Source organism: Leucoraja erinacea, chromosome 16, assembly GCF_028641065.1.
Source record: "Leucoraja erinacea ecotype New England chromosome 16, Leri_hhj_1, whole genome shotgun sequence".
NCBI classification, from domain to species: Eukaryota; Metazoa; Chordata; class Chondrichthyes; order Rajiformes; family Rajidae; genus Leucoraja; species Leucoraja erinaceus.
In genome coordinates, this window is record NC_073392.1 from 29,365,389 (window position 1) to 29,386,751 (window position 21,363).

General features: G+C 46.5%; 1 protein-coding gene across 1 annotated transcript in view; it reads right to left on the minus strand.

Annotated features, from left to right (window-relative positions):
* The window catches only part of LOC129704714 (ETS domain-containing protein Elk-1-like), a 49,392-nt gene extending 40,256 nt beyond the window's left edge, over positions 1 to 9,136 (minus strand). Inside the window, exon 1 of the mRNA XM_055648022.1 lies at positions 8,394 to 9,136. The gene's annotated coding sequence lies outside the window, so the exon portion shown is untranslated. The remainder of the gene's footprint in view (positions 1 to 8,393) is intronic.
* Positions 9,137 to 21,363: the final 12,227 nt, after the last annotated feature.

The following is a 21,363-nucleotide window of genomic DNA, read 5'->3' on the forward strand; positions in this document are numbered from 1 at the left end:
TCCAATAGTGGGAGAGTCTTGCACCAGAGGGCACAGTCTCAGAATAAAAGGACGTACGTTTAGAATGAACATGAGAAGAAATTTGTTTAGCCAAAGGATGGTGAATCTGTGGAATTCACTGCCATAAACGGCTGTGGAGGGATATTTATTGGGCATTTTTAAAGTCGAGATTGATAGGTTCTTGTTTAGTGAGGGCGTCAAAGATTATGGGGAGAAGGGAGGAGAATGGAGTTGAGAGGGAAAAATAAATCAGCCATGATCGAATGACAGACCAAACTCGATGGGCCGAATGGCCTAATCTCTTCCTATGTCTTATGGACTTTTATGCATAGAACTAGTGTATGGTTAACATTGTGAAGCTCGCGATCCCTGATTAGGGGCCGACTTCGGGAGCTTCAGGCCGCAGGAGCTTCGAGCGCCCCGACACGGGAGCTTTGATCGCCCCAACTGCAGATGGTTAGACTCCCCCGACCGTGGGAGAAAAAGGAGGATAGAAGACTTTATTGCCTTCCATCAGAGTGGGGAATGTGGAGGAGCCGCTGTGGTGGATGTTTATGGCAAATTTTGCGTAGTTGTGTGTCTTGTTGCTTTTTTGATGACTGTATGGCAAACCAAATTCCTCGTATGATGCTAAACATGCTGCTAATAAATTACGATTATGATTATTATGATTATGAGACTCAGTGGCCGAAGGACCCGTTTCCATGCTGTATCACCAAAGTCTAAAAACGTCAAAGTCGAGACCCAGGTTCGATCCCGACCTCGGGATCCGACTGTGTGGAGTTTGCACGTTCTCCCTGTGACCACATGAGATTCCTCTGGGTGCTCCGGATGTGGATGATGTGGATGCGATATTCTTTGAATATCGAACTTAAAGCAAGTTCGAACTTGGGGCAAGATACGGGGAACTAAACTAAACTTCCCCAGCAGGCTATAATCTACTAAAACATGCACATGCCTCCTCCCCAATTTCTGGGTTTATAACATGCTTTTCTATAAAAACGAACGGCAGAACAAAGTGTGGCAAAAACCAAAGGCAAAATGGCCTGCATCTGGGCCCAAGGTAAATATGGAAGCCATCATTCATATTAATAAGTAACAGCATTAGCCATTAACACTCGATCCAACATTAACAGACCTGTGTGCTGCATACAGCATCGCCCATTCCTCTTTGACCCATATGTAAACACTGGCAACATTCACAGAGTCTTTCCGGCCCAGAAACTGGCGAGCCTTTCATTTCAAAACAGTGGAAAATTCATCAAAATGTCAGGAACAAATATTTCCGGAAGACTGCCCCTCAAGAAAAAGAAAATACGGTGTCTTTGCCTCCCCCACTTGAAATATATCCGTCTCCCCAAGCTCTGGTATGTTTTACACAACCTCACATTTTTCTAGAATAGGCGGCGGCAAGCCCGTATTTCGAGCATTTCAACATCATTCATCGTTTTAGACACAGAACCTTTCACACGGCAAGAACTGAGAAACGGAAAAAATATTCTATTCCTCCATCTCATATCTTGCACTGAAAATTCACCAAAAAATATACAACCCGCAGTCAAAGATGTCTTTCATGGAATTGCAGAGGTTGTGCACGGATCAGAGTTCAGAATGCATGGAGTTACAGTAGATTTTTAATTCATATTTAGGTGATTTAACTGTTTAGTTTTAGAGATACAGTGTAGAAACAGGCCCTTCAGCCCACCGAGTCCATGCTGACCAAAACTAAGTATATTCTACACAGTTGGGGCAATTTACAGAAGCCAACTAACCTACCAACCTGTGCAGAAAGGAACTATAGATGCTGGTATATCGAACATAGAGACAAAGTGCTGGAGATACTCAGCGGATCAGGCAGCATCTCTGGAGGAAAAGGATGGGTGATGTTTCGGGTGACCCTTCTTCAGACTGAAAGTGTGAAGAACCCTACAAACCTGTACATCTTTGGAGTGTGGGAGGAAACCGGAGCACCCAGAAGAAACCCACTTGGAAGTAACCCAGGTCTATGTATTGTGCATGCAAGTAAAATCCTACCACCCATAATTCAGTAATATCTCCATAATGACAGTATGTCAACAATTTGTCCCAGACAATTATCTGCTGAGGAAGCCCCTTCTGTAGTTGGACAGGGGTGACTTAGACAAATATAGAGGGGTGTTAGCTTGCATCAAATCAAATTATTAAACTTCACACCTCTTACCAGCGTGTCAGAGCCGACCAGCGACCACTCCTTACACTAGCACTATCCTGCACACTGGCCACAGGGGGAAAGTACAAACTCCATACAGGCAGCACCCGCAGTCAGGATCGAACCCTGGTCTCCGGTGCTGCAACCCCAATGCTGCGCTACCGTGCTTTGCTAGTCAACATCTAAATTGTTTGAGATTACCTGCGTCCTAAACCCCCTTAGAGGCAGTACGTTAATGCTTTCAGTCACCGTCCGAGTGAACAGGCTCTGCTTGGAAAAAGACACAAAGTGCTGGAGTAACTCAGCGGGGTGGCAGCGTATCTGGAGACCATGGATAGGCGGCGTTTCGGGTGGGGACCCTTCTTCAGCATCTGACGTCAGCTGTCCACATTCTCCAGAGATGCTGCCTGACCCACTTTGTGTCCCTTTTGTATAAACCTTTGTATAAACCCGCATCTGCAGTTCCTTGCTTCTACCTCACCATCGCATTCTCAGTATCTGGCCTTGATCTGTGATCCATCTCAAAAGGTTGAGTGTGTTCATTAAATCCAATCGTGCCTTCGTGGATTGGGTAGCAAGCTGCACTGATCATGGTTTTAATTGGATACCTTTCCTTCTCGTCAATATCAGATACCCACGACCAGACACAGCGATAATGCCATCTTTAAATTCACCAACAAAACCGCCGTCGTTGGATGAAGAACAGGTAACGAGTCACAGTCCAGAAGGGAGGTCATTAACCTGATTGAGTGGTGCCAGAAACATTGGAAACAGGCCCTTCGAACCACCCAATCCGCACCGACCAGCAAACCCCTCCCCACACTAACACTATACTATACACACTAGGGTCAATTTTACACTTATACCAAGCCAATTAACTTACAAACCACGCAGGTCGGAGGGGGAGAATGTACAAATTCCATACAGACAGCACCGGGTCCGTGGCGCTGAAAGGTGGCAACTCTACCGCTGCGCCACCGTGCCACACTTTCCACACTAGCAAAACCAAGGGGTTGATTGTTGGCTTCAGGAAGTTGAACCAAGGGTCCATGCACCTGTCTTCGCTGGTGGGACAACGCTGGTGAGAGTTAACAGTTCCAAGTTCCTGGATGTACATGTATCTGGTGATCTGTTCTGGACCCAGCACTCTCAAAATAAATACTCTCCAATTTTGAATTGTGCAACTTTCAGCATATCATATCAGCCTCCAAATACTTCAAATATCTTGACTTCTTTTCCTTCTACTATCTTTTCAGGAAGCGAGTTCAAAATGTATTCCTGCCCCACAGGTCTGTCAGTGTAGGGAGGAGCTGCAGATGCTGGTTAATAACAAAGGAAGACACAATGTGCTGGAGTAACTCAGCGGGTCAGACAGCATCTATAGAGAAAAGGAATAAGGGACGTTTTGGGTCGAGACCGTTCTTCAGACTGGTCTTCTTGTTGATATCAATCAGTAATTGGTTAATTGAAACATACAGCATGGAAACAGGCCCTTCAGCCCACCGAGTCCACTCCGACTATTGATCACACATTCACACTAGTTCTGCGTTACCCCACTTTCTCACTCACTCCCTCCCTACACACCAAGGGCAATTTGACCGAGACCAATTAACTTACAAACCCGCATGTCTTTTTGATGTGGTAGGAAACCGGAGCAACCAGAGGAAAGCTAAGGGAGAACGTGCAAACTCCACAAAGACAGCCCCCAGGATCAGGATCGAACCTGGGCCTCAGGCGCTGTGAGGCAGTGGCTCTACCAGCTACGCCACTGTGCCACCCTAATGGATGATACCAGCACTTATCATGAGTTCTGAGGCATTACATCCTGGGTGTTGGAGAAGCCAGGCCTGCAGACAGAGGTATATAAACAATCGATGTATACGACCCAACGATGAAGGATGTACGGGTCCACCACTGATTTTCCGGCACCCTTGGTTCCACAGCCTTGCCGTATTATTTGTTTTGCTGGACCAACAGAGATCACGTACTTGGGGGCCGAGATACCGGTACGCAAACTCAGCCACGGAAATCGGCAATGGGAACGGATCTGCCAGCTCGGGCCGGGCCAGAGATCCAGAGCCCCGGCCACAGCTGGCAAATTCAACCCGCCGATCGGAATGGAAGTCCCGATGAGGTCAAGCTCGGCCACCTCAGCCGGCCAAGGTGCCACATTTTCAGGGTGACTTCCAGAGGGGGTTACGAACACTCTCGCAATTTTGTCCAGATTAAAGGAGGTACCAGACCACCAGTTGCCAAAAATTCGGTGGTGCCTGTAGTATGGAAGGGCAGGACAGACTAATGCAAATGGGTGAAACTCCTGCTTCTCAAACAAACAGAAGCAGATGATGCATGCAGGACAGAAACTCTGGCAATTTAGAGGCCAATTAACCTAAAAAACCCACACGTCTTTCTTTGGGATATGGGAGGAAACCATAATATCCCTCACGAATTATGGCGTTCAACACCATCATCCCCTCCAAGCTGGTTACCAAGCTCTCAGATCTGGGTCTCTGCACATCCCTCTGCAATTGGATCCTCGACTTCCTCATCCACAGACCACAGTCTGTCCGTATTGGTGGAAATGTGTCATCCTCGATAACAATCAGCACAAGAGCACCTCAAGGCTGCGTGCTCACCCCCCTGCTGTACTCACTCTATCCTCATGACTGTGTAGCCGGACATAGTGCGAACTCCATCATCAAGTTTGCTGACGACACCACTGTTGTGGGATCACTGATGGTGACGAATCGGAGTATAGAAGTGAGATCGACCGAGTGACCAAATGGTGCCAGCACAATAACCTGGCTCTCAACACCAGCAAAACCAAGGAACTGATTGTGGACTTCGGCAGGGGTAGGATTTATATCAACGGGACGATTGTAAAAAGGGTCAAGAACTTCAAATTCCTGGGCGTGCATATTTCCGAAGATCTTTCCTGGTCCCAGTTCTCCTGAGAAGATTAGGGAGACTCAGTATGTCAACGAGGATTCTCTCGAACTTCTACAGGTGCACAGTAGAGAACATACTGACTGGCTGCATCGTGGTTTGGTTTGGTTTGGCAACCTGAGCGTCCAGGAGCAGAAAAGAATGCAGAAAGTTGTGACCACTGCCCAGTCCATCATCGGCTCTGACCTCCCCACCATCGAAGGGATCTATTGCAGTCGCTGCCCCAAAAAGGCTGCCAACATCATCAAGGACCCACACCATCCTGGCCACACACTCATCTCACCGCTGCCATCAGGTAGAAGGTTCAGGAGCCTGAAATCTGGTACATCCAGGTTCAGGAACAGCTTCTTCCCCACAGCCATTAGGCTATTAAACTCGCCATTAAATAAACTCTGAACTATAACAGCCTATTGCACTTTATCTGTTTATTTATGTGTATATGGTCTATGCTATATGGACACACTGAACTGTTCTGTATTTATGCTTACAATACTTTGTTGTGCTGCAGCAAGCAAGAATTTTATCTGGGACACATGACAATAAACTCTCTTGACTTAAATATGACGCCAAGTTTAACTGATCTCCACTGTCTGTACTTGATCCGTATCCCTTCATTCCTTACATCTGCCTATCTAAAAACCTGCGAAAAAATCCCTATAATATCTACAGTAAACCACCCCCGGCAGCACAATCTGATAAAGAAAAACTTCCCCCACACATCTCCTCTAAATTTTGCACCTTTAACCTTAACATTACGCCCTCTAATTTTTGACATTTCCACCCTGGGAAAAGAATGATGACTCTCCTGCCTGTGCCTCTCATTTTATACACTACTCTCAGGCCTCCCCTCAACCTCCGACATTCTAGAGTAACCAATGCAATTGTTCTTATGCTTATAATAAACCCTAATCCAGGCAGCAGGCTGGTAAACCTCTTCTCCAAAGCCTCCGCATCTTTTCTGTAAAGGGCAGAAGTGCACACAATACTCCAAATCAGTCCTAATCAAAGATTTATAAAGGAGCAACATGACTTTCTGAATCTTATACAATGCCCCGAACGATGATTTGGGTTGTCACTTTACGGGACTAACTTCTGTACTGCCTTGGGCTGCTCTTCCCAACTGCTCCATTCAAAGCTATAGCCTTTTAATTGACTGAAAGAAACAGCACATAATCAGGCCCTTCGGCCCACCAGGTTCCTGCTGACCGTCGATCACCCGTTCACACCAGTTCTGCTATCCCACTTTCTCATCCACTCTCTACGCACTCAGGGCAATTTACAGAAGCCAATCAACCTACAAACCTGCACGTCGCTGGGGTGTGGGAGGAGACCGGAGCAACCGGAGAAAATCCACGGGGTCACAGGGAGATGTGCAAACTCCACACAGAAAGCATCCGAGGTCAGGAACAAACCCGGGTCTCAGGAGCTGTGAGGCAGCTGCTCTCATTTTTGTATTTCAGGCCCTTGGGAGTAGGCAACAAGAGCCAAGATAAGGCGTATGAATCGCTGGTTTTGAGAGACAGTTGCAGGTAAAAAGCCTCATGATTTTGCTACAAAAGGCACAAAGTGCTGGGATAACTCAGCGGTCAGGCAGCATCTCTGGAAAACATGACAATAGACAATAGGTGCAGGAGTAGGCCATTCGGCCCTTCGAGCCAGCACCGCCATTCAATGTGATCATGGCTGATCATCCCCAATCAGTGCCCCGTTCCTGCCTTCTCCCCATATCCCCTGACTCCACTATTTTTAAGAGCCCTATCTAGCTCTCTCTTGAAAACATCCATAGAACCTGCCTCCACCACCCTCTGAGGCAGATAATTCCACAGACTCACCACTCTCTGTGAGAAAAAGTGTTTCCTCGTCTCCGTTCTAAATGGCTTACTCCTTATTCTTAAATTGTGGCCCCTGGTTCTGGATAGTGATGTTTCGGGTCTGAAGAAGGATCCCAAACCTATCCACATTCCCCAGAGATGCTGCCTGACCCGCTGAGTTACTCCAGCACTTTGGGTCTTGTTTTTTTTTTTGTAAACCAGCACCTGCTGTTCCCTGTACTTGCATCTTAGTGTTTTGGCTCCTTTTCAGACTTCTTGCCTCTGAATCAAATGGTTCAAGACCCACCCAAAGAGTAAAATATAAAAATTTAAATTCTAAAACCACATTATCTAATCCAGTTTAAAACCACATGGATATTTCTTGAAGGAAACCCCTCTATTGCTCCATAGATGCTGCTGCACCCGCTGAGTTTCTCCAGCTTTTTTGTGTACTCTCTATTCTCTATTATGGTGGTTAAAAAAATGCCACAAACTATTTTAAAAAAGGGTAGGGAGATAGTCTATTGGTAACCCCATTAGCCATTGGGCATGTTGGACGGCATGGGCAGGTTGGGCCGAAGGGCGTGCTTCCACGCTGTATGACCCTAGGGATACAGCACTTGATTCCCGCCTAATGTGAAAAAAATCATGTTTTTAACTTTCCACTAAAGCTTGCAACTCGCAAATTGGCGGCGATGTTGCGTATGTTACAACATTGACCGCATTCCTGAAGTTTCTGGTAAGTCTGAGGACAGCTGGGTGGAGCAGAAAGAAAAATGAAAGGCAAAACATTAAAGTATTTCTAAATTGCAGGGTGAAGGGGAGAAGCTTCCGGGTGGAATATGCGTCCTGCGCCTCTCTACCTCCCGTCTTTCATTAAAATCTGTGACTTCCCAGACTGAGCGAGTGAGTTATGTAGCCGTCCTCGGCCCCCGTGTATATGAGAGGATGGCACTGACTGACAGAACCATGAAGGTGTTCCAGACTCCACGCCGGCTCGCACGGAAACACACAATAACACATTCAAAGACACGCCAACACTACGGGATGAATTTCAAGGGCAAGCGAGCGGAGAAACACACGCCAAAGACGGAAACGTCCAGAAAACAACTCCAGTTTCTGTCCGCCTTTCCCTGTCACGTTAAAGATTGTGGGAGACAAGGACACGGTCAGTTGATATACAATATATAATACAGACATATATATCTGCCAGAACTTCAGTGTACTTTTACCCCAAGCAGGCAAACACAGCACAACTTCCAAAAGATATAGACAGTGCAGTTATTTAAAATATAAATTCGCGCTGATATTTAATGTTCTAAATCTGGGGTCGAAATACCAACGCAATTCTGTCGCAATAGTCACCAGATTTGTACACATAAAGTTGCCCGAAGGATACAGTAAGTGTTAATCATGTTACAGTACAAATGATACAGTGTGTCTGTTACCTCTGCTATTGCAGGCGGTTAGAGATCCCTCTCTCTCTGGTATGACAGCCAGCAGTGGTGCAGATTTCTCCCCTCTCCACCTCATCCACAAACAGCCTTTTTCTTTTCTTTCTTGCTTCGGCAACCAGCCTTGAGGGGAGGATGGTGAAGAAAAGTTGGCGAGAGGCGACTTTAGCACATGGCGTTTGCCAGCCACGCCGGAGCTCCCCCCGTCTCGGTTGCACCGCTCCGCCCTCTCCTCGCTTATCATTCCTAACGAGTGAGCTGCTGCCAGCGACACTCTCCCACCCTACGCCCCCAAGCAAAGCTCACAACAACAACAAAAAATCGGTGTCAATCATTTCTGAGAGGGACAAATATTTAAAGAAATATACACAAATCCCCGCTAGATACACTGTAGTAACAAACATTCATGTTCACTCCTGCAAAGAGATTTCCTGAAGTGTGATCTCCAAAGTTAATTCGTGCGCCATTCTTAGGAACTTTGGATGTGTTTTTTTTACGCAAAGTTTGTTATTCCGTGTGTGTATGTGTGTGTGTGTGTGTGAGAGCGGAAGTTGACACAATCATAAGTGACATTTTACACGTGATGTACGTATCAGGGTGAAGGCGGGTCTTGAAGTTATTGCTTGCCCCCTTAATACATTATGCCCTTTGCTTTTCAGATTATGGTTGGGATGTGTGTGTGCTGCAGAAGTTCTGAGTAAATTGACTTAAAAGTTCTTCGGGAGAGAGGGAGGGGGAAGGGAACTATTAATTTCCTGTCCAAATACTGTACAAGATTGAGACAAACTCGCTGCAGTACTGAAATTAGACGCAAAATGCTGGAGTAACTCAGCGGGACAGGCAGCATCTCGGGATAGAAGGAATTGGGTGACGTTTCGGGTCATCCATTTCTTCTCTCCAGAAGTGTTGCCTGTCCCGCTGAGTTACTCCAGCATTTTGTGTCTATCTTCGGTGTAAACCAGCATCTGCAGTTCCTTCCTACACATTACCGAATTTGCCTGATCCTGGAGTGATAAGGGTGTCAAAAGGTTATGGGGAGAAGGCAGGAGAATGGGGCTGAGAGGGTGAAATAGATCAGCCGCAATTGAATGGTGGAGTCAACTCGATGGGCCGAATAGCCTCATTCTGCTCCCATGACATATGAATTTATGAAATGGTTTGAAATGTTAGAACGCCCAAGAAAGTTTGGAGAATACAGAGCGTACACCATGTACACTACCTGGTCCATATAACTGATTGTTTATTTATTTAATATATTTATTGCATTTATTAGAATCTTTATTGTATTTGTTGAAGCGATCGTACTTGTATTGTGCTTATTATATTTATTGGATTGGTATCTCTATTTGCGTGTATTGGCTTGATAATCCTTCCATCCAATGCTTAGAATTTGATCCCACTATTGATGGAAGCTCGCCATAGTCGATATGTGGCTTCAGAACACAGTCCAGGTTTTACTGCTGCACGGCAGCCGTGTAGACCGGGATGTTCGGCAACTTCTGCAGCAGTTTGAAGAAAGTGAGCACCGGCAGAGTTAGCACAGTATGTGTATGTGACGAATAAACTTGACTTGACTTGTCCTGGGCTGCAATGAGAGAGGGGGCAGTGGTAGCAATGAAAGAGGGGCAGGAGAGTGGGAGCAGCCTAAAGGGCCGGTCCCACGAGCATGCGACTCCATGCGGCAAGCGCGACTTAAAGGGCCGGTCCCACGAGCATGCGACTCCATGCGGCAAGCGCGACCTAACATGGTCGCTTGAGCCGTACGGCCTCGCGGGGCCGGTCCCACTTCGATCGCTGGAGCCGTATGGAGTTGTGCGGAGCTGGTCCCGACATCGCGCGGGGCACCGAAAAACTGACCGGGTTCAAAAATTCCGCGCGGCAACGGCCTGCCGGGCCGTCTCGACGCCGTACGCCCGTCGGACTTCACTCGAACTTCACGTCACTCACTCGACCTCCGTGCGTACGGCGTGGAGGCGGCTGCGGGCTTTAGGTCGAGCTTGCTGCATGGAGTCGCATGGTGGTGGGACAGGCCCTTGAGGACACTCCTCCTTATTTGTCATCAACAGAAGGTTCTCTATAAACAGCCTCCCAGTAGCATGTGCAGCTGCTGAGGCACCTCTGTCCCAACTCTGTTGCACGATGGTAGACACAAAATGATGGAGTAACTCAGTGGGACAGGCAGTATCTCTGGAGAGATAGAATGGGTGACATTTCGGGTCGAGACCCTTCTTCCTGTGTTGTTCGATGACCATCTTTCACCTGTCACCCCTGTGCAGAATATTTTTTTGTGGGTTTGGGGGCTCCAGATATCACAGCCCTGCTTCCTTTGCAGACAGAGAGACAGACAGATAAGTAATATGTAAGATAAAATGATAGAGAGAGAGAGAGAGAGAGAAATGCAATGACAGATAGAGAGAGTGAGATAAAATGCGATAGAGAAACTGATGGTCTCGACACGAAACGTCACTCATTCCTTCTCTCCAGAGATGCTGCCTGTCCTGCTGAGTTACTCCAGCTTTCTGTGTCTATCTAGAGAGAGATATCAAATTTGGCAAAACAAGGAAACCATACTTTGACAAACTCAGTGTGGCAACCCCTGATTTTAAAGAACTAGATGATAAATCAAAACTAAGAATAATCCTTGGCGAAGGAAATACGGCACATCTTGGTGCACAATATGTAACAGCATGCCATAACCTGAGAGGTGTTGAATGACCAACATGCACATATGTACGCACACACTAATTGACATTAACTAACACTAAGAAATTAATATTGAATTGCTAAACTTGCTATTGTGTTGTACTGCTTACAGCTGCAAGACGTGTAGCAATCAATAAAGGGCTATCGGCCTATTGCGAGTTTATGTACAGGGACATATCTATCCATGCACTGTATACTTGTATTTATACTTATGCATTTTAAATATGTATGTCATGTTTTATACTTTGGCAATATAACAATGTTTTTTTATCATGCCAATAAAGTTTTTAAATTGAAATTGAATTGAAATTGATATAAAATGACATAGAGAGCGATGTTAAATGGCAGATAGATAGAGAGAGATGATGTTCTAAGTTCTAATTCGTCCTCACTACAGAGCTCATTGATCTGGCAGACCTGTGTAAGCATCAGGTTGTGCAGGGGGCCTCTAGTGCAGAGCCAGTTCCACACCTCCCTTGGTGTCCAGGATCCATCGACCATGGCAACTAGGTCCACTTGCCCCCATCTACATCTCAACCCTCTTCCATCTTCACAGCTGTTGGAGCTGCTCTGCGTTGAAGAATCTTTGGATGAGTCTTTGCCTGGGGCTTGTGCCTCGAACGTACGGTCGTGGATGACCCTTAGCTCCAGACCTATCTCCTTCCTGGGGGTCATGGGAAAACCTCAGCTGGGTGTTAAACCTCAGCCCCCCCCCCCCCCAAGGGTTATAGGGAGATAAACCAGAGAAACATTACCCCGTCAAGAAACTAAGAGCAATTGGAGGGAAATGTGGGCGGATTGTTGGGTTAGACAGTTGCGCGGCAGTGTAGTTGCTGCCTCACAGCGCCAGAGACCTAGGTTTGATCCTGACCAGGGGTGCTGTCTGTGCGGAGTTTGTACCTTCTCCTTGTGATCGCATGGGATTTCTCCGGATGTTCAAATTTCTTCCCACATCCCGAAGACGTGCGGATTTGTAGGTCAATTGGCTTCTGTAAATTGCCTCTAGTGTGTGTAGGATCGAACTAGGGTGATCACTGGTCCGCATGGACTCAGTGGGCCTGTTTCCACGCTGTATCTCTAAAACAAAAATACAGCTGCTTCATCCCTTGGCATGGCATCTGTGTGGTGCTTCAGGGCTGCATTGGGTCACCTGATCTGAGCTCCATGCCGCTTGCCATTAAACTGAGACTTGGTCCTCGATGGGATTGCCACCAGAATGGGCTGTCCAACCAAACAGCTAAAACCTGAAAGCAAAACCCCGCAGATGCTGGAGATCTGAAACAAAGTGGAAAATGCTGAAAACACTCAGCAAGTAAGTGGGCACCTGCGGGGAGAGAAACCGTTGACGTTTCACGTTGATGGCCTATCATCAGAAGGAATAACCCTATCGGGCGCAAAGATCAAACGATGTTGCTCCACGGTTTCCGCCGGTCTGTCACCGTATTCGATTTGACAAAATACCCCGGAAATTCCAGTCACGGATGTCTTTTTCAAGAAGATTGAGGGAAAATTATAAATGAGTGTACACATGGAGAACGAGAGTGATAAACCACAGTGTGATCAAATAGAGTCAGACTAATACAGAGAAGAGCGAGGCGGATGGCAAACAGCCAGTGAATATCAACCAGTGCGGGTTTTTCCTGACATTTACTTCATACAACTAACCACACAATTATAACAACATTGATTCTGACTTAAATAACATCTGTAGATTATTAACCCGTTTACATGATTAGCTTCATTTCAACTTTGCTTTTCGCCCTGGTATCATTATTTACCATTTCTATCAATTTAACTAATTTCCTGCACTGGTATTCTTTGCAGTCTCTCTCTATTTATTTATGTATTGCTAACATTGTCTAAGAAATTGGGCACATTAGTGCCTATTTTTAAGCGCAAATACTACACAAAAGTGTTGTTAGGTGGGGCCAGCAATCATTCTCTAGTAACGTCATCTTTCGCGAAATGGGTCTGTGCGCTGAGAAGCCACCGCACAGCTGAAAAATCATTTTTAAAGAAACATTTAGACAGGTACATGGATAGGGTTGGGTTTAGAGGCATATTGCCCAAACACAGGCAGGTGGGACTAGTGTAGATGGGGCTGGTTGGTTGGCACGGGCAGGGTGGGCTGAATGGCATGTTTCTGTGCTCCATGCTTCTATGAGGTGAGACTAGTGTAGCTGGGGCATCTTGGATGTGTTGGGCTGAAGGGCCTGTTCCCATGGTGTAAAACTAAAAAAAAAAAACCCTATAATTTGGGCGATTTGATGGGGCAGCCCACAGCACAGCGGTAGAGTTGCTGCCTTACAGCACCTAGGACCTGGGTTCAATCCTGGTCTCGGGTGCTGTCTGTACGGAGCATGCACATTCTCTCTATGACTGCGTGGGTTTTCTCCGGGTGCTTTGGTTTCCTCCCGCACTCCAAAGATGTGCAGCTGTTTAGGTAATTGGCTTCAGTAAAACAAAATTGTAAATTGTTCCTTGGGTGTAGGATAGTGCTAGTGTATGGGGTGATCGCTGGTCGGCATGGTCTAGGTATGCAGAATGGCATATTTCAGCACTGTAACACAAAAAGCCTGACGTTGCCATGCACAGTACGTAGCCAATGTAGGGCAAAGAAATCCAATTTCAAAGCAAATGTGATTTTCTTCCACTGAACCTACTTGTAAAAAAAACCTAACAGGCTTTACTAGCACCGTGTAACTAAGTCCCTGCGCTTACATTATCTAGAAGCTCAAAGACTCTTGTATTTGTTGAGCAGTTAAAGGTTTGTAATAACAAATACATTCGATTTTAAAACGTCTCTTTGGCTCAGATATATTTGAGGTTACCTGGCATCACCAAATCAGTTAATGATAAACAGATATTGCTTAAAGCAAATGTCGTGCCGATATATTTTGTGTTTTCTTGTTGAGAAAATACAGGGCTAATTGATATTCGCCACTGTCCCAATTTTCCTCTACGACGTTGACTCTGATGAATCAAAATGGCCTTTCTCAATATCGGTATCTGTGTGGCATTCATAGAACAAAGAATACTACAGCTCAGGAAAAGGCTCCTCAGCCCACAAAGTCCATGCTGAACCTGATGCCAAGTTAAACTAATCGCTTCTGCCTGTATGTGATCCATATCCCTCCATTCCCTGCATACCCCATGTGCCTATCGAAAAGCCTCTTAAACACGACTATCATATCTGCCTCCACCACCACCTCTAGCAGATTTTTCCATCCTGGGATAAAGATTCCAGAGATAGCAATACAAGTCTGTCCAACCTCTCCCTGTAGCTATTAGTCCCTAAAGGGGCTGTCCCACTGTACAAGCTAATTCAAGAGCTCTCCTGAGTTTAAAATAAAAATCAAACTCGTGGTAAGCACATAGAATGTACGTAGCGGGTATGTTGGAGTTCGGGACGTCTCTTAGCGGCTCGTAACGCTAACAGCAGGTACACGGGAAACACGGTAAACTCGTGAAGACTCGTGAAGATTTTTCAACATGTTGAAAAATGTCCATGAGAGCCCCGAGTACCTACGAGCAGCCATTACCGTAATTCTCATAGTTCGAATCAGGGGAAACTCGGGAGAACTCTTGGAATTGCTCGTACAGTGGGACAGCCCCATAGCCCAGGCATTATTCTGGTTAACCCCATCTGCACCTTTTCCAAAGCCTCCACATCCTTCCTGCAATGAGGCGATCAGAACTGCCTGCAATACTCCAAATACGGCCTAGCCAAAGTCCGATAAAGCCTGCATATGGTCCATACCCTTCAATTCTCTGCACATCCATGAAGAACAGGGAGAAGACAAGAGGAGAGAACCCAAAGTTAAAGAGGGACTGGATGTAAAATGGGCCACTGAATCACTGCCAAAGGAAGTCAAGATCTAACCTGAGTCCAGAAAGGGGAGTGGAAGTAGAGAAGGGCAAGAAACCAATAATACAATGCCGTAGACTAGGAGTGACTGAACTTGTACATTTGCAGAGACTGTGTTAAGGAACTTAAATGACTCCACAGATGTGACTGTGGTGTTGTTGATGGCGGGTGGGGTGAGGGGAGGGGGAGTTCTCCTAAAGTCTACAATCAATTCCACCGTTGTAAGAGCATTGAGCTCCAAGTTGTTGCGATGGCACCAGAATGCCAACTGTGACACTTCCTGTCTGCATTCCTCCCCATCCTCGATCAGTCCAATCAGGGTTGTGTCGTCCGCAAACTTGAGAAGCTTGACAGAGGTGTCTGTGGAGATGCAGTCATTGGTATAGAGAGAGTAAAGGAGAGGGGAGAATGCGCAGCCTTCCGGTGCTCCTATGCTGAGGGTCAGTGGGTCCGAGATGTACTTTCCCAGCCTCGCATGCTTCAGGAAGTTGGTGATCCACTGACAGATGGGTTCAGGCACAGTCAACTGGGAGAGTTTGGAGTGTAGTAGCTCTGGCACAATGGTGTTGAATGCAGAGCTAAAATCCACAAACAAATGCCTTGCATAGGATCCCTGGCAGTCTAGGTGCTGGAGGATGAAGTGCAGACCTAGGTTTACTGTGTTATCCACTGATCTATTGGCCCGGTATGCAAACTGCAGAGGGTCCAGCAGGGGGTTTGTGATATTTTTTCAGGTTGGCCAGCACAAGTCTTTCAAGGGTTCTCATGATTACAGAGCTCAGTGCGATAGGCCTGTAGTTGTTAAGACCAGTAATCCTTGCCTTTTTCAGATTCAGATTCAAATTCAGATTCAATTTTAATTGTCATTGTCAGTGTACAGTACAGAGACAATGAAATGCATTGTTCCTGTACACAAATCTTTGTGTACAGGAACAATAGTGGAGACTTTATAGCAGGCAGGGACAGTGCAGGTTTGCAGAGACTGATTGAAATATCTGTGTGGACTAGTGCCAGTTGTTCGGAGTTTGAAGGTAGAGGGGGAAACATTTTACGGTCCTGGAGGTTTCCGGAGATGGCGTTTGAGATTGGGACCGATCTTCAGACTGATTCAATGTTGATGGCAGCTGTGGATCCAGCGGAGAATAAGGGAGTGTTGAGATAGACACAAAGTGCTGGCGTAACTCAGCGGGTCAGGCAGCGTCTCTGGAGAGAAAGGATGGGTGATGTTTCGGGTCGGAACCCTTCTTCAGAGTCCATCGCAGGTCTGGGTGAGTGCGGACTGGAGCTGCATTTGGGTCTTCAGTCTGAAGAAGGATCCTGAACTGAAACATCACCTATCCATGTTCTCCAGGGGTACTGCCTGACCTGCTGAGTTACTCCAGCACTTTGTGTCTTTTCTTTTGCAAACCAGCATCTGCAGTTCATTGTTTCTACATGGAACAGTGCAGCACAGGAACAGGCCACTCGGCCCACAAGGTTTGTGGTGGATTATAAAAGTCGACGCTAAGTTCTATAGTTTGGTTAAATGATGTCCGCATCTTGTTACATTAAATGTACAATTTATTCCTTCTTGACACACTCCATGCTCATCGCTCTGATTCTTTCTGAAAACTGAAGCATAATGCATCTTTACCTTAATGGCCATATTTTACAGGTAATTGGGGAAATTTAAGTGGATGGCTGCATCACTGCGTGTGAATAATGGCTGAGACCATGTTTTAGCCGTTCACGTCATGATCTTTGCAGAATTATGTGTCCTTTCGGCACTTCATATCTAGTGTTGTATATGTTGCTATAGTAAATGAAATATTCTTACACTTGTGTCAGCCACTATCAGCAGTAAGAGCTGCTGAATGAAGCAGAATGTGTGTTAAAATCAGGCATTATCCTGACAGAAAAACATGCGCCTTATTTCAACTTTGCTAATCACTCCTGTTCCAGCCAATTCACAGACGGCCATTTAACCTACATACCCGCACGTCATTGGGATGTGGGAGGAAAGCGGAGCAGCTGGAGAGAACCCACACGGTCCCAGGGAGAACGTAGAAATTCCACACACAAATGGCATCTGAGTACAGGAGTGAACTTGGGTCTCTGGCACTGCAAGCTCTACCAACTGTGCTTCCCAAGGTCTATGTATTGTGCATGCAAGCTAAAATCCTACCACCCATTATTCAGTAATATCGCCATAATGACAGTATGTCAACAATTTGTACCAGCCAATTATCTGATAAGGAAGCCCTTTCTGTCGTTGGACGGGGGTGACTTAGATAAATGTAGAGGAGTGTTAGCTTACATAAAATAAAATTATAAAACTTCACACCTCTTACCAGCGTGTCAGAGCCAACCAGCGATCACCCCTTACACTAGCACTATCCTGCACACTGGCCACAGGAAGAACGTACAAACTCTGTACAGACAGCACCCGCAGTCAAAGTCAAACCTGGGTCCCTGACATTCCAGCTCTACTGCTGTGCCAATGTGCCCCCCGAACTTTACAAATTCCAGTAGATAGACACGAAATGCTGGAGTAACTCAGAGGGTCAGGCAGCATCTCTGGAGAAAAGGGTCTGAAGAAGGGTCTCGACCTGAAACATCACCTATTCCTTTTCTCCAGAGGTGCTGCCTGGCCTGCTGAGTTACTCCAGCATTTCTTGTCTACCATCGGTGTAAACCAGCATCTGCAGTTCCTTCCTTTACAATCTCCAGGTTGATTTAATTTCTTGAATTTAAGTTCTGCAGCTGTCACGATGGATTTGAACTTTCGTCTTGGGAACAATACAACAGCTCTCGGTCATGGGTCCAGTCACTTAACCCAGGGAGCTACCATTTGTGTCAGTCATCTTCTGTCAGCTCTAATAATCGGGTGTCAGGCTGACTCGGGCTGTTTCCATGAGATGACTGACTTGAAGCAATGAATCTGGCAGCAGCTATTTTGTTTAGTAGTCACTTTGCAGTGATTGCTGGAGTTGCTTTCTTCAGCACATAGAAGCCGAGATGGAATGTCTTATTGTGCGTCTAATTGGGGTCAGTTATTAGATGGAGAACAAGGTGAATTATCAACACTCACTTTTTCTGATGTACATTTGTTTGACGCGAGCTGACATTAAATGCAGCACACCTATTGAGTGCCGATCAAAGTACAACGAGACGACTAAAATAGATGCAGACGGTGGAAACAATTGCAGAAAATTCTGGAAGTGCACAGAGCTCTCAACTGCTGAAAAGAATAAAGAGGTGAAACTAGGAGACTCAAGGAACTGCTGATGCTGGAAGCTGGAGTAAAAGTGCAAAGTGCTGGAAGAATAGCAGGTTAGGCAGTACCTCTGGAGAACATGGATAGGTGGCGTATTGGATCGGGACCTTTCCTCAGACTGATTGTAGTAGAGGGGAGGGAGAAAGCTGGAAAAGAGGTGGGGAGTGGAACAATGAGGTGGGGAGTGGGACAATGCCTGGCACCAATGGGGGCCATTCAGCCCATTGATTCTGTGGTAGAACCTGGTACAACAATCTTGTCGGTCCCAATATCTTCCACAGGTATTCTCTCTTATGCCAATCCAATTAGCTGTTGAATGGTTACTGCACAAGGACACTGATTCCTCCATCCGGTGCACCTGTCAAACTGTGCCATTTCATTCCATTCTTCCTGCCAACAAATATCACTTCACATTTCTCTGCGTTAAATTCAGCCTGCCGTTTCTTTCTTCATTCTCCGAGCCTATTTCTCCTTGATATCTATTACATTTGAGCAGCTGAGTGGCACAGTTGGTAGAGTTGCTGCCTCATGGCACCAGAGACCTGGCTTTGATCCTGACTACGGGTGCTGTCTGTACGGAGTTTGTACCTTCTCCCCATGACCTCTTGGGATTTCTCCGGGTGCCCCAGTTTCCCCCCCACACACCAAAGACGTGCAGGTTTGTAGGTTAATTGGCCTCTGTAAATTGTCCCTAGTGTACGGGTGATCGCTGGTCGGCGTGGGCTTGGCAGGGCGAGGGGCCTGTTTCCATGCTGTATCCCCAAACTAACCTATGCTAAACTAAAAATGAGTAAACTTCAGCTGAATGTAATACTGTACCCATGAATCTAGTCTCTGTATGAGGTCAGCAAGCTAAAATCAACTGTTTTAAAGCCTCATGTTTATTGCAGTACATCTAGATCCTAATGAGTTTGCAATGCGTGACTTTATGTAATTTTGATGTGGAAACTGTTTTATAGGAGGTAATTTCTATCATCTTGATTAGATTACAAACAAAATATTACATAAATTAGTTAATAATCAATTAACCCATCATTTCAATCATTTAACTGCAATCAAAAAATAGCACGTCAATCATATTTAAGCTCCTTCAAAGTAGTTCCCTGGCAGATGTCTACAGCTCTAGATTTTTACTTTAGACATACAGCGTGGAAACAGGTCCTTCGGCTCTCCGAGTCCACCAGCTGACCAGTGATCGGCAATATTGCCTGACCCCCCCCCCCCCCACCAGCCCCCAATTACTCCAGCACTTTGTGTTTTGCTCGAGATTCCAGCATCACCAGTTTAGTTTTGTTTATTGTCTCGTGTACCGAGATACAGTTGAATGCTTTTGTTGCGTGCTGACCAGCCAGTGGATAGATAATACTAGATTACAAACGTGCCATCTAACCAGGTAGATGTTATGTCAGGACCGCTCTCTATTTGGTGATAGGATGGTTTAGTTGCCTGTCGCTGGGTAGAACCTGCCCCTGAATCTGGAGGTGTGTGTTTTCACACTTCCGTACCTCTTGTCTAATGGGAGAGGGGAGGGGAGGAGAGAGTGATCATGGCGACACTGTCTTTGATTATTGGTGGCCTTGCCGAGGCAGCTTTAAGTGCAACCTAGACTAAGTGGGACCCGTTGGGTCCCAGTCACACACGAGGCCTGCTCCCCTAACGCAACCCATTCCCCAACGCAATATTCCACCACTCACCCATAGTCCCTAACTGTGCTGGCACGGCTCATTTCCCCATATCCCACAGCACTCCCTCTCCCTCCTCTTCATGTGTCAAGTCAAGTCAAGTCAAGTCAAGTTTATTTGTCACATACACATACGAGATGTGCAGTGAAATGAAAGTGGCAATGCTCGCGGTTTTACATAATAAATAATAGGGGAAAACGTTCTGTACAGTTAGTCCCTGGTAAGAAAGGCGTTTACAGTCCGAATTGCCTCTGGGAAGAAACTCCTTCTCAACCTCTCCGTTCTCACTGCGTGGCAACGGAGGCGTTTGCCTGACCGTAGCGGCTGGAACACTCCGTTGCAGGGGTGGAAGAGGTCTCTCATGATTTTGTTTGCTCTGGAGTTGCACCTCCTGTTGTATAGTTCCTGCAGGGGGGTGAGTGAAGTTCCCATAGTGCGTTCGGCCGAACGCACTACTCTCTGCAGAGCCTTCTTGTCCTTGGCAGAGCAATTCCCGAACCAGATGGTAATGTTCCCGGACAAGATGCCTTCCGAGGGGAGGAGGGGGGGGATGGGGGGTGTGTGACAAGGGGGTGTGGGGTGGGAGGGGAGGAGGGGGTGTGTGTAGGCTGTGGATTGTAGGAGGGGGAAAGGGTGGTGTGGGGGTGGGAAGGTTGTGGGAGGGGGAGGGGTTGTGTAGGGGAGGGGTATTGTTGGGGGGAGGGGTATTGTGGGGGAGGGGTATTGTGGGGGAGGGGTATTGTGGGGGGCTCTCGTGCTGGGCGGCTCTTGGGCTGGGTAGCTCGCGGGCTGGGTGGCTGTGCTCATTCACGGCTTCTGGACTCTCTCACTCACGGACTCTGGACTCAGCCCCACCTCCGTGGTTTTATTCTCCTCGCCCCGGTGATTGACAGTGGGTGCTGGAAGGGGAATGACACCAAGTTTTGTTACACCATTGACAGTGGGCGAGATGTTCTGATCTCACGATTTTTTAAACCTCCATAACTTTAGTAATATTCCACTGATCAGAACAAAACTTGGTGTGCTTGGAACAGAGGAGAACGTCGAGTAAGGTAGCGAAAAAATCCTAGCGATATAGGGTACCGTTTCTGCGCGAATTTAAAAACATCGCAAATCAGGACAAGATGAGAATTTTGCTAATAGTATAGAAGAAGAAGAAGAAGATATAGATAGAAGAAAGATGGATAGATAGGTAGAGGTGGACTAAATGGAAGGGACGTTGGTGTGTGTAATGGTTTGGGCTGCATCCACAATTCACTGCAATTGCTTGTGGTCGAGGACGGAGCTGCTGTAATGATGCTTCTATTGAAGTTGGGGACATGCCAAACTTCCCAAACCTTCTAAGGAAGCAGAGGCGTTGGTGTGCTTTCTTGGCCATTGCTTCGATATGGGAGTCCAAGACAAGTTGCTGGAAATGTTCACTCCTTCAAACATGAAGCTATCAACCATAAGTCT